The following is a 15,276-nucleotide window of genomic DNA, read 5'->3' on the forward strand; positions in this document are numbered from 1 at the left end:
TGAATCTCTGCTTTCTCCCTGTCTTATTCTTCACGCAGGCAAGGTTCCTCCTATGGCAAGCTGTGTGTTGGTGGATCACCGTTGTCAATGGTTACCATCCGTCCTCTCAGTGAAAAAGGTCTAGGTGCGCTGTCACCGCACGACTAATCATCTGTCGGTTCTCGATCATGTCAGAATAGGATCCATTGATCCTTTTGCGTCTATCACTATGCCCAACACTCGCGAGTTTGAAGCTCGTCACAGTCATTCAATCCCTGAATCCTACTCGGAATACCACAGACAAGGTTTAGACTTTCCGGATTCTCAAAAATGCTGCCAATGGATTCTAGCTTGTACCACGAAGATTCTGATTAAGGAATCCAAGAGATATTTATTCAATCGAAAGTAGAACAGAGGTGGTTATCAGGCACGCGTTCATAGGTTGAGAATGGTGATGACTGTCATGGATCATCACATCCATCATATTGAAGTACGAATGAACATCTTAGATAGAAACAAGCGTGTTTGAATATAAAACAGAAATAGTTGCATTAATTCATCGAAACACAGCAGAGCTCCTCACCCCCAACACTGGAGTTTAGAGACTCATGCCGTCAAAGAGTACAAAGTTTAGATCTAAAATGTCATGAGGTGTGAAATAAACCTCTAAAAGTTGTTTAAATACTAAACTAGTAACCTAGGTTTACAGAAAATGAACAAACTATGATAGATGGTGCAGAAATCCACTTCTGGGACTCACTTGGTGTGTGCTGGGGCTGAGACTTAAGCTTCTCACATGCCTGGGCTGTTTTGGGCGTTCAACGCCAGGTTGTAACCTGTTTTTGGCGTTGAACTCCAACTTGTAACTTGTTTCTAGCGCTGGACGCCAGACTGCAACATGAAACTGGCGTTGAACGCCAGTTTACGTCATATATCCTTGAGCAAAGTATGGACTATTATATATTGTTGGAAAGCCCTGGATGTCTACTTTGCAACGCAATTGAGAGCGTGCCATTTAGAGTTCTGTAGCTCCAGAAAATCCACTTTGAGTGTAGGAAGGTCAGAATCCAACAGCATCAGCAGTCCTTTTTCAGCCTGAATCAGATTTTTGCTCAGCTCCCTCAATTTCAGCCAGAAAATACCTAAAATCACAGAAAAATACATAAACTCATAGTAAAGTCTAGAAATGTGATTTTTCATTAAAAACAATGCCAAAAAGCGTATAAATTATCCGCTCATCACATCTCAATTCCATATTTCAAGGAAACCTTTTCAAGAATCAAATCTTTATCTGCCGAATAAACTCATTTCTAAAATTTCAAAGAAACGGTTCAGCAACAATCGTTTATAAAAAACTAGATCATTTAAAGCCAGCCAGGCTGAAATCAAGAGTGTATTCTATTTTACACATTCTCAAGAAAATCCATTCAATTCAAATCAATTTCCAACGGATCCAACTCGATCTCAAAGCTTTAAAAGAATCGATTTCAAAAGCATTTCGTTTCACAAAGCCACATAACAGTCGAGTCAAACAAACACCCATAATCATACAAAACAACCAAACAATACATAGGACTGATACAATCACTAAATACACATCCTCACATCAGTACCCATATGTAATAATTCCAATATACAAAATATAGTTTTCAGAAAGCGCCCCTACCTCAAAACGCAATTCCATAACCCAAACGCCTCATCAAGTTCTTTTCGCCTCAACTCGAAATCAAAGGCAGCTTCAAAGCACAGCCCCACACATTTTTGCAGTAGCATAATCAGCTCTAATTTACAACAAGCAACCTCAGTTACTAAACTCTAGGAATATTAATAACGTATAGGCTTTAATACACGTACGAGACACTAACGTAGGGCTTTCGAAACATAATCTCTTACCGGAATTTCAACACGAAGCAGCTGCGATTTTGAACCGGCTCGGCAGCAGCTCCGGCGGCGGCCAGAAGCTCCGGTGGATCAACTATAAAAACCGCGCAGCATCAAAACCTTCTCAAAGTCCAAAAAGGCAGAAACCTCAAATAAAACCCTTACCGGCAATTTTTCTGGCGACGGCAAAAGTTGCCAGAAGCTCAGGCAGTGGTTCCGGTGGCCTCAGAACTCTGGCGACAATATCAAAAGCACCAGCCAAGCACCGCGGAGCAGCAGGTCAGTAGAGGCGGAGGTAGGTGGTAGGAACGGCGGCGTTAGCTTCGTGCAACTCGGATCAGCGGCGGTTCTTGGGTAGTGACGTGCGCGACGGGACGCGCGGCCTCCCTCTTCCTCTGCCTGGTTCGGCGACACCAGCACCAAAACCCACGGCGGCGACCATGGCAAAGCGGCCTAGCCGGTCAGTGACGGCGGCAGGGATGCACGGCGGCACAGCTCTGCTTGGTGGGTCGCGCTCCCTCTCTCCTCCGACGCGAACTCTCTCTCCTCCCTCTGCCCTTTGCGCGGTCCTGGAGGCAGCGTCATGGGTCGGCGGCAACGTGGTTAGGTCGCGACAACAAGGCACGGTGGCAGCAGTGCGAGTCCACCTTTCCCTGTTTCGCGAGCTCGACGACGGCAAGTCCTCCTCCTCTCTTCCTCTTCTCCTGCCACAGCCCCCTGCCTCTCACTCCACGGATCCCTTTCTCTCTTTGTTTCTTTCTCTCTTTCATTCAGCTTGCAACTGCTGCTGCTGCATTAGGTATCCTGGGGTGTACCGGGTCAGGGGAACCGGGTAGAGTTTTTAGGGTTAGGGTTATGTGTGTTGAGTTTTAGGATTATGGCAAAATTTGGTTCAAGGGTAATTTTGTAATTTCAAATAAAAGTAGGGGTAATATAGTAATTGAAACCCAAATTAAATCCAACACTAATTGTATATAGAAAAATACTATTTGCTCCTCATTTTTACAAATTATTTTCAATAAATTGTCCAAATCAAATAATTAGAAATAATATAATTAAATCCTTTATTTTCTCAAAACAGGAGTATCAATATTCTAAAATATTAATTATTTAGTCCAAAATCATATAAAAATCCTTATTATTTCACAACCACCAACTTTGTGGTTTAAATATAGAAAATAATTCAATAATTATAAAATTGGATAATAATCATAACTTATCTCAAATTCAATAAATCAAAACTTGCGTTAATTATCTTTAATAAAATAATTTCTGAAATTAAGGCTATAAATAATGATATGATTTGAAACTTGATCATAAAAAGACTTTTCAAAGATTCTGGGTCTTACACCTCATGCTAAGCTCAAGAGAAACTATAAAGGGGTGAAGAGGAATGGTAGAATATATGAAATGCAATCCTATCTATATGAATGCAACTAAATGTGAAATGCTTCTACCTACTTGGTTAAAAATAAATAAGTTCTCCAAGACAAACATAAATCAAATTCCACTAATTCAAACCATACAGTAAAAACAAGTAAACTTGTAAGAAGATAGCTCATGAAAGCAGGGAATATAGAATCAAGCATTGAACCCTTACTGGTAGTGTATATCACTCTAACTCTCAAGTGTCTAGGGTCAATCACTCTACTCTTCCCTAGTCATGCTTTTTCAACCTTGTTCTTCATCTAATCAATCGACACATATTTAGTATACCAATGCAAACATCATGAGGTCTTTTCAGGGTTGTAATGGGGCTAAGGTAAGGGTGAGGATATATGTATGGCCAAGTGAGATATAATATGAATCTTTAATTAACCTAAGCTCTTCACCTATACACACACTCTATATATTTTTAAATTCATGCCTAGCTACCCAAAATTCCCATTTTTACATTACATACTCATGTATCAACTTTTCTTTTAACTTTATCACATATGCATTGATCTTTTTATTAACTTACTTTGCATTGGGGTAATTTTGTCCCTTATATATATATATATTTTTTTTTTTCTTTTTTTCTTTCTTTTTTTTATTCTTTTTTTTGAATATATAAAAGCAAAAATAACATATCAATGCACATGTATTTTTTTAATTTTTCTATTTTACATGAGTAGGTACCCAAATTCCCAATATTTTATTAAAGTAAGAACATAACATATCCCCTTATTAACCCATGTTCCCACAGTTTTCCCACACTTAATTAACACACTATCTTAAGCTAACCAAAGATTCAATTGGAATAATTAATTTATTTTCTGCTTAAGGCTAGTGATGTGGTAAAATATAGAACAAATGGGGATTAAAAAGGCTCAAGGTGGCTAACAAGGGTGATGTAAAAGATAGGCTTATTTGGGATAAGTGAGCTAATAACAAGTAATGGCCTCAATCATATGCAAGCATGTAAATACACTAAATATTTGACATATATACTAAAACAAAGCAAATATTGCAATCATAGAGAAGAAAACACACAAGAATAAAAATTTATGGTTAAATAATATAACCATGTAAATAAGCTCAGAATCTCACGGGTTGTGTGTTCTTTGGCTCAAAAACCATGTTCCAAATACAACTTCAAACAAATTTAACACAAAAATTTTGATTTAAATTAGTGAAATTTTTTTCAAAAATAGGGTCTTAGAAGAAACTCATTACTTTAACCAAGCAGTAGCTAAATGCATAAAATCAAACAAACATGCAATTAAACATGCAAGTGCAATAATGAACAAACAAAGAAAATAAAATAATGGTGTTGGAAAGAAGAAAATAGCTAACCCATGGAGATCGGTATCGACCTCCCCACACTTAAAGATTACACCGTCCTCGGTGCATGCTGAGATGTGCAGGTGGACGGGTTGTTCCAACTGATGCTTTTCTTCAAGGATTGTGCAGATGGACTTGTTTGTCTCCCCTTTTAGAAGTTTTTCCCTTTTTCCGTCTTCGGTGGCCAGCCTGAAAGAAGATAAAAAGAAGAACAGTAACCCAGAAATAAAGATAAAATAAAATATAGTTGGGTTAATGCCAAATGATGAGGGTCTCAATTACATGGTAGCTACAACATGCAAGTGAGAAAATAATAGAAGTACATGGTAAATCAAGAGTGCAAAAATTTGCAACAATAGGGAAGAGAGTGTGGGTAAGGAGAGATAATATAAATTCATGTCAATGTAAAAGTAATACAGGTATAAAAGATTGGCATTGATTTAAATAATATTACCTAACCAGAATAAAACAAGTCACTAAGCACCCAAAATAATTCAAGAGAAGATGCAACCGTTAAATAAGAAAATTAACACCAAAGGAAAAATAATGAATTTAGAAAAGAAAAGAAAAATATGCACAAAATTAAGATGCAATGAATGAAATATGCAAATAAATTAAGTAAAATAGAATGAAGGTGAAAAGGAATGAGAAGTGAAAGAAATAAAATAAGAAAGAAAGAAGAAAAGATAGAAGAAATTAGGATTAGAAAAGAAAAGAGAAGATAATTGGCGCTGATTTGGATGAGTTGTGCCGCACAGGCGACGCAGACGCGTGAGTGACGCGGTTGCGTGGTGCGCAATAATTATCAAGTGACGCGGACACGTGGGTCATGCAATCGCGTGGCCTGATTTGTGCGATTGGCGCGAGGGCAGCCTCGCGGTCGCGCAATTCTCTGTTTAAAATTCTTTTTGACAAATTATTGGGTGACGCAGTCGTGTGGGTGGCGCGATCGCGTGAATGGCCTTTCTTTTAAAAATGACGCGGACGCGTGGGGAACGCGTTCGCATGGGAGGGCTCGGGCTTCCAGCATGAGTCCAGCCCTACTCCATCACAACTTGCTGCCATACACCCATTTACGTCGATTTTACAGAGCCACGCGTTCGCGTGGGTGACGCGGACGCGTGGGAGGCATTTTTCCCACATGACGCGGACGCGTCAGTGACGCGGTCGCGTGGATCAATCTGTGCTAAAGGCACGCCTCCAGCCACGCTTTCGTGTGACTTTCTATTTACTTTCTTTTCTTCACAATGCATTGGTGACGCGGACGCGTCAGCAACGCTGTCGTGTCGCGTGCGTGTTTTTTTTTATGCAAAATGCAGAATGCAGTATGCAGATGTTATGAATAATTCCAGGTTCAATGAAATAAAATAAAATTCAAAAGCAAACAAAACTAAATAAAATTAAAATTGAAAAAGGAACGATCATACCATGGTGGGTTGTCTCCCACCTAGCACTTTTAGTTAAAGTCCTTAAGTTGGACATTTGATGAGCTCCTTGTCATGGCGGCTTGTGCTTGAACTCATCCTGAAACTTCCACCAATGCTTGGACTTCCAATAAGCTCTATCAATACTAAGTAAATTCCTCAAGCTTTGATGGGGTTCTTCACAAGCCTTGAGCTCCCAAAGTTGATCCTCATATATTCCTGGATCCCAAATCTTGTTTCTACACCCATCTTCAAGTTGATTATCATGATTCCATCCGAGTGGTTCAGCCTTAGAATTCTCACTAAAGCGTCCAAATAACTTCCTAGACCCATTCAATTGGACTCTACACCAACCTTTGCATTTAAACTTAAAGCTTCCAACCGTAATGAACCTTGCAGGACAATTCTTACCACTGACCATCTTCCTCTTACTCTTAATGCCACAAAGAGCTCTAAGTCGACCATCTGTCTCCAGTAGCCCATATTCAAGTGGAATTAGAAAACTAAGGGATATGAATTTTACCCACTTGAATTTTGTGAAGGATGATGGCAACTTAGGGGGAGGTATTTCTAACGAATTTGCAAGCTCCACTCCCTTGTGCTCTTTTCTGACAATTTTCACCTCTTTGCAAGCTTCTTCAATTTTAACCTCTTCCTCTTAGTAGCTTTCTTCCAATTTAGTCTCTTCTTCATTGCTTACCAAGGGCATGGGAGGTTGTGCTTCTTCTTCTTTAATCTCCATGTCAAGTCCAATGGGAGAGGATTCAAATGTAGATAAGAATTCATCAATGATTGAATCCATCTCTTGATCATCCCCTTCAAAGTCTTCAACCATGATATGCCTTGGAGGTTGTACACCCTCCTCAACATCAATTTCAAGCTTCTTGGAGGGAGGTTCTATGACTTCAGGTTCCCATGGAGGTTCAGCATCTCCTAAGTCTTAAACCAATTTTTCTTCTTCGACGATCACGGCTTCCTCCAATTGTTCCAATACAAAGTCATGCTGCTCACTGTTCATTGGAGTTTATAGCTTTTCCTTCATGCTGCGTTCTTCAGTAAATTCTCCACATGAAGCCATGGGGATTCCTTGAGTGTCTGAACGTCGGGAAGGTAATCGATTGATCGCTTGATTTAATTGGTGAAGGGTTTCATGAAATTTATTCACTGTTTCCTTGAGACGCTCCTGTGATTCTTGGGTCAATGGATTTGGACATGGTGTATATGGAGGTGGTGGTTCATGAGAGTAATTCTGTTGGAATGGGGGTAGTTCTATGTATAGTTCATTTGGCTCATAAAGTGGTTGGTATGGTGGATACGGGTTAGGGTCATATGGAGGTGAATGGTGGAAAGGGGCTTGTGAGTATGGTGGTCCAAAGTCATGTTGAGGAGAGGGTTCATAGGCATATGGCGGGACTTGTTGGTAACTACAAGGGGGTCCACCATATCTATTGTCTTGGCATGCATTGTAGGATGGTCTTTGTCTGTGGTATTGTGGAAGGTGTTGCTGCCGGAAGGGTTAATCAGATCCTCGTGGTTCCTTCCATCTCTGATTGTTTTGACCTTGACGCGTGTTCCTGTTATAATTTCTATTCCTTACAACAGCATTAGAACCAAACTCAAAGCGAGAGGGGTAAGAACTCATAATAACAAATAAAAATTAAAAACAAAAATAAAAACAAATTTAAATTAAAAGGTTATTGAAATTTAAATTTTGAAAATTAAATTTTGAATTTTAAATTTTGAAATTTGAAATTTGAAATTTGAAATTTGAATTTTGAAATTTGAAATTTGAAAATTTTTAAATTTGAATTTTTAAATTTTGAAATTTGAATTTTGAAAATGTCAACAATATAAGATAAAAATTTGAAAAAGATTTAAATTTTGAAAAGGTTTGATTTTTAAAATTTTAAATTTGGATTTTGAACTTTGGAATTTAAATATTGAAATTTAAAATTTGATTTTGAAATAAGATAAGATAAGATTTTGAAAAAGATATGATTTTTGAAAAAGATTTGAATTTTGAAATTTAAAACTAAGATAAGATAAGATAAAAATTTTAAAATCAAAATCTGAAATTTTTTTTTATGGAAATTTCAAAAATTCAATAAAAATAAAGAGAAAAGATATTTTTGAATTAAATGAGGAAAGAGAAAAAAAAATAAAATGACACCAAACTTAAAATTTTTAGATCGAAACAAAGAAAACAACTAAGAACAACTTGAAGGTCAAGATGAACACGAAGAACAAATTTTTGAAAAAAAAAATTTAATAACTAAATAAAAACCAATAACCTCTTAATTTACGAAAAAGTAAAAATAAAAACAAAAATAAAAACAAATAAACAAGCAAAAAGCAAATATTTACAATAACCAATAATAAGGCACACGTTTGCAATTCTCCGGCAAAGGCGCCATTTTGAAGAAGCGAATGATTGACGGTTTAGAATTCAGAATAAATTCCCGTTGCAAGTATAGTTTCTAAACCAAGCAATCATCCTTTCTTACAAACGTTTTGGTTGTCACAAGTAACAAATCCCTTTGAAATTGATAACCGAAGTATTTAACCTCGGGTTGTCTTCTCGAGGAATTTCAGGGAGGTGTTCTTATTATTGGTTATGAGTCTTGTAAATTGGGGGTTTAGAAAGTGAGGAACACGTAATTTAAATAACAAGGAAAATAAATTGCAGGAATTAATAAATTAATATCTAATAAAACTCTTGGCAAGGTATAAGAACTAGAAGTCCTATCCTAGTTATCCTTATCAATTGTGATGAGAATTGGATTTTTCTCCCACTTTGTTAACCTCTAACTATGAAGGTAAGTTAAGTGGATGAATTAATTTGAATCCTCAAGTCCTAGTCTTTCCTTGGGAAAGGCTAGAGTTATTGGAACTCGAATTAATTCTTGAAGAATTCCAATTTTCAGTCAACACCCCGAGTTTGATAACTCAAGCGTCACCAATTATTTAACCAAAGCCAAAAGGGGAAAATCTATTTGAATGAAAATAATTTGGATAAATTGAAAGCATTCATAACATAAATAAAACAATCTTAAATCTGAAATACCTCAACAATGTGTATTAAATAAGAAAATCATAACATGAATGTAGCATAAGTCAAGTTGAAAAGATAAATAATAATTAAAGTAATAGAATAAATAAAAATAGAAAATAAATTAAAGTAATAGTGAACCTGTAGTTGAAGAGAAGTAATCCTAAAATTAAGAGAAATCCTAATCCTAAATCCTAAGAGAGAGGAGAGAACCTCTCTCTCTAAAACTACATCTAAAACCTAAAATTGTGAATGAATGTTGTATGTATTGTTGTCTCATGAATGGATGCGTTCCTCTACTTTATAGCCTCTAATTTGTGTTTTCTGAGCCGAGAACTGGGCCAGAAACAGCCCAAAATTCGCTGGTTGCGAATTCAAACACGCTGATTTTTGTCACTGCAACGCGTCCGCGTGGAGCGCACGTTCGCGTCACCTAGCGTCAAAGAAACTATGGCATATTATATATCAAATCGAAGCCCCGGACGTTAGCTTTCCAACGCAACTGAAACTGCATCATTTGGACTTCTGTAGCTAAAGTTATAGCCATTTGAGTGCGAAGAGGTCAGACTGACAGCTTTGCAGTTCCTTCAACTTCTTGTATTCCTTCCACTTTTGCATGCTTCCTTTCCATCCTCTAAGTCATTCCTGCCCTGTAATCTCTGAAAACACTTAACACACATAATAAGGCATCTAATGATAATAAGAGAGGATTAATATTAGCAAATATAAGGCCAAAGAAGCATGTTTTCAATCATAGCACAAAATCAGGAAGAAAAACGTAAAACCATGCAAATAGTATGAATAAGTGGGTAAAGAGTTGATAAAATCCACTCAATTGAGCACAAGATAAACCATAAAATAGTGGTTTATCAATCACTCTGCTGGTGGATCTTTTCGTCTGAAGAAGACGTCTGCAGAAGCCCAGGAACTCATTGAAATGGTTGCAAATAACCAGTTCATGTACACTTCTGAAAGAAATCCTGTGAATAATGTGACAACTCAGAAGAAAGGAGTTCTTGAGGTTGATACTCTGAATGCCATATTGGCTCAGAACAAAATATTGACTCAGTAAGTCAATATGATTTCTCAGAGTTTGACTGAAATGTAAGCTGCATCAGGCAGTACTAAAGAAGCCTCCCCTGAAGGAGAAGCTTATGACCCTGAGAATCCTACAATGGAAGGGGTGAATTACATGGGAGAATCCTATGGAAACACCTACAATCCTTCGTGGAGGAATCATCCAAATTTCTCATGGAAGGATCAATAGAAGACTAACCAAGGCTTCAATAATAATGGTAGGAGAAATAGGTTTGGCAATAGCAAACCCTTTCCATCATCTTCTGAGCAATAGATAGAGAATTCTAAGCAGAGCCTCTCTGACTTAGCAACCATAGTCTCTGATCTATCTAAGACCACTCTCAGTTTCATGACTGAAACAAGGTCCTCCATTAGAAATTTGGAGGCACAAGTGGGTCAACTAAGTAAAAGAGTCACTGAAACTCCTCCTAGTATTCTCCCAAGCAATACAGAAGAGAATCCAAGAGGAGAGTGCAAGGCCATAAGTATAACCAACATGGTCGAACCTGGAGAGAGTAAAAATGCAGTGATTTCCAATGAGGAAGACCTTAATGGATGTCCACTGACCATTACGGAGTTCCCTATTGAGGAACCAAAGGAATCTGAGGCTTATATAGAGACCATAGAGATTCCACTGAACTTATTGTTGCCATTCATGAGCTCTGATGAGTATTCTTCTTCTGAAGAGGATAAAGATATTATTGAAGAGCAAGTTGCTCAGTATCTAAGAGCAACCATGAAGTTGAATGCCAAGTTATTTAGTAATGAGACTTGGGAGGATGAACCTCCATTGCTCATTAAGGAAATGAATACCTTGGTTCAACAGAAATTACCTCAGAAGAAACCGGATCCCGGAAAATTCTTAATACCCTGTATCATAGGAACCATGACCTTTAAGAAGGTTCTGTGTGACCTTGAGTCAAGAATAAACCTCATGCCACTCTCTGTAACGGAGAAACTAAGGATCTTTGAGGTATAAGCTGCAAGAATTTCACTAGAGATGGCAGACAATTCAAGGAAACAGGCTTATGGACTTGTAGAGGATGTCTTAGTGAAGGTTGAAAGCTTTTACATCCCTGCTGATTTCATAATCCTAGACACTGGGAAGGATGAAGATGAATCCATCATCCTTGGAAGACCCTTCCTAGCCACAGCAAGAGCTGTGATTGATGTGGAAAGAGGAGAGTTAATCCTTCAATTGAATGAGGACTACCTTGTGTTTAAGGCTCAAGGATCTTCTTCTGTACCCATGGTGAGGAAGCATGAAAAGCTTCTCTCAGTACATAGTCAAATAGAGCCCCCACACTCAACTTCTAAGTTTGGTGTTAGGAGGCCACCATTAAGCTCTGAGTCTCTGCGAAGCTCTAAGAGCTTCACTGTCAAGCTATTGACATTAAAGAAGTGCTTGTTGGGAGGCAATCCAATGTTAGTTAATTATATTTATTTATATTCCATTGTTATTTTATATTTTCTGTAGGTTGATGATCATGTGAAGTCATAAAAATAGCTGCAGAATTAAAGAAAAATGAAAAACAGCATGAAAAATAGTGCATCCTGGAGGACAGGCTTACTGGCGTTTAAACGCCAGTAAGGATAGCAGAATGGGCGTTTAATGGCCAGCCTGGTAGCATTTTGGGCGTTAAACGCCAAAATGGGCAACATTCTGGGTGTTTAACGCCAGAATGGGGTGTCTGGCATCTGGCTGGCGTTAAATGTCAGAAATGGGCAGCAGACTGGCGTTTAACGCCAGGAAAGGTAGCAGAGCAGGCGTTTAACGCCAGAATTGGCACACAGTGGGCGTTTGAATGCCAGAATGGTGCAGGGAGCAGAATTCTTTGACACCTCAGGATCTGTGGACCCCACAGGATCCCCACCTACCCCACCTATTCTTCCCTCCTCTTCACACCTTTCTATAACACTCTTTCCCAAATACCCTTGACCAATCCCATCAATAACTCTTCCCCAAATACCCTTCACCTATCAAATCTTATCCACTTCCCCATATCCTCTTCACCACTCACATCCATCCATCATAAAACTCCACCTACCTCACCATTCAAATTCAAACTATTTCCGTCCCAAACCCACCCATTCATAACCGAATTCCCTCTCTCCCTTACCCTATGAAGAGAGAACTTTTGCGTGGTCTAGAATTCAGAATAAATTCCCGTTGCAAGTATAGCTTCTAAACCAACAAAAGTCATTTCTTACAAACGTTTTGGTTGTCACAAGTAACAAACCCCTAAATAAATTGATAACCGAAGTATTTAAACCTCGGGTCGTCTTCTCAAGGAACTGCAGGGAGGTATGTTCTTATTATTGGTTATGAGTTTTGTAAACTGGGGTTTTGAAAGTAAGGAACAAGAAATTTAAATGACAAATAAAATAAATAAATAACTGTAAAATAAACTCTTGATAAGGTATGAGAAATTGGAAGACCTATCCTAGTTATCCTTATCAATGGTGATGAGAATTGAGTTTTAATCCCACTTAGTTAGCCTTTGCTAAAGCAAAGGAAGGTCAAGTGGACCAATTAGTTTGATCCTCATGTCCTAGTCAATTCCTAAGAAAGGACTGGAGTTTATTGAAGTTCAATTCAATTAGCAAAGACAACAATTATCAATCACGTTGAGTTTGATAACTCAAGAGTTGCCAATTAATCAACCAAAGCCAAGAGAAAGAAAATACAAATTATTATTGTAAATAAAGGAAAGCAATCATAATTCTGAAATACCTCAAATTATATTAAATAGAAAATCAAATCTGAACATGAATGGTTCATAAGCCAATTTGGCAACAAAAGTAATTAAATGAAAGCATTAAAATATCTGAAAGTAAAAGAGAAATATAAAGTAAAAGGAATATTGAACCTGATAAGGAGTTGGAATACTAAATTGAAATAATAAGAAATCCTAATCCTAAAACCTAAGAGAGAGGAGAGAACCTCTCTCTCTAAAAACTACATCTAAACTATGAAAAGTGAATAATTTGAGAGCTCCCCCTGAATGGATGCATTCCCCCTCTTCATAACCTCTAATCTCTGCCTTCTGGACTTGGATCTGAGCCAAAAAGGGTTTCAGAAATTGCTAGGGGCATTTTCTGTAATTTCTGGTGTGTGGCGTCTGTCACGCGTCCGCGTGGGTCACGCGGTAGCGTCATCTGGAGTTTTCCTTGTCACGCGTTCGCTTAGGTCATGCATCTGCGTCATCTGTGTTCTGCTCATAGCGCGCGTCCACGTCAGTCACGCGTTCGCGTCGCTGCCTTTTCGCAATGGGCATGCGGCCGCGTCGTCCATGCGTTCGCGTCGCTGCCAGTTTCTTCAAAAACTCCCTTTTGTGCTTTCCTTCCATTTTTGTATGCTTCCTTTCCATCCTTTAAGTCATTCCTGCCTTAGAAGATCTGAAACTTCTCAACACACAAATCATGGCATCGAATGGTAATAAAGGGTAATTAAAAATAAATAATTTCAAAGCATAAGAACCATGTATTTTACATATATCACATAATAAGGAAGGGAAAGTAAAACCATGCAATTTACATGAATAAGTGGGTGAAGGATTGAATAAATCTCTTGAATTGAGCACAATATATATCATAAAATATGGGTTTATCAACCTCCCCACACTTAAACAATAGCATGTCCTCATGCTAAGTCCAAGATAAAGAATAAGGTAAGGTTAAAGTGGTGGAATCTCATGCAATGCAATCTATCTTAAATGCAACTACCTAAATGAATCATGCATTTCTAATTGTTATTCACTTGTATATAAAACTTACATGTAGTTAAATTAATTCACATTCTCAAGGAATCATATATGCATAGCCAAACCCTAGATAATGTTAAAGCACTTTTACAATTGAGATGGGTAAAAATATTTTTCAAACTTGCAAGACAATTAACAATTTAAGCAGAGATATATGGTGATGAGCTATTGAACCCTCACTGGATTTTGTGTTTACTCTCTAGTCACTCAGTGTTTATTGGGTTAATCACTCTATTCTTCCTTTTATCCTTACTTTCTATAACTTTGTTCTTCATCTAACCATTCAACAATTATAGAATACAGACATACAAAAATCATGAGGTCTTTTTCAAGGTTGTAATGGGGCCAAGGTAAAGGTAAGGGTATATGTATAAGGCTAAGTGAGATAATAAGTGAATCCTTGATTAGTTTAAGATCTCACCTAACATACATATTTTGTAATTCAAAGTTTCTTTACTTATTTGCCCAACTTTTCTCACTTTGTATTGCAAGCTCATGCATTAACTTAAATTTTATCCCATGTGCATTGATTCTCTTTTTTTTTTATTTTACAATTGGAGAATTTTTTTTGTATCCCCTTTAATTAAATACCGAAAATAATTTTTTTTAATGCACATGGTAATTCAATTGTTTTGATTTCACATGAGCATGCTTCCCAAATTTTTATTTTGAAACATCTTTTATTCTTTTTAACTTTCCACCTTTGTTTCTATCATCCATGTTCCCATAAAGTTTTCCACACTTAAACAATACACAATTTCTATCTTAAGCTAACCAAGGATTCAACTTGGGATTTTTATTTTGTTTTTCTGCTTAAGGCTGGTAATGTGGTTTATTGAACAAGAGGGGATTAAAAAGCTTAAGGGGGCTAACAAGGGCGATGTAAAAAGGTAGGCTAATTTGGGATAAGTGAGCAAATATTTCAAGCAATGGCCTCAATCATCTCTTAGTATGTATCTATATTCTATATTGGACATATAGATTAAAACAAAGCAAAGAACATCAAAATAAAAAGAAGGGCGAAACACACAGGAATAAAAATTATGGTTTGAATGTAACTATACAATTAAGCTCAAAACTCACAGGCTGTGTATTCTCTAGCTCAAAATTCATATATCAGTTATACATGTCATGCAAGTAGAATTTAAGAGTTCCCATTATTCTCAATGTAAAAATTTTTGGGTGGCTTTAAAGTTTTAGTGTTCCTCCTTGATGAAATGTTGTTAACTAACTATCATGTTATGTTCTATATACAAGGTGTGGATTGTTTTGATTATGTTAAAGTTTCTAATTTACTTCCTTTTTTATTTTCAATTTAAACCAAACTATCATATGC

This window comes from Arachis hypogaea, chromosome 20, assembly GCF_003086295.3.
Source record: "Arachis hypogaea cultivar Tifrunner chromosome 20, arahy.Tifrunner.gnm2.J5K5, whole genome shotgun sequence".
Lineage (NCBI taxonomy): Eukaryota > Viridiplantae > Streptophyta > Magnoliopsida > Fabales > Fabaceae > Arachis > Arachis hypogaea.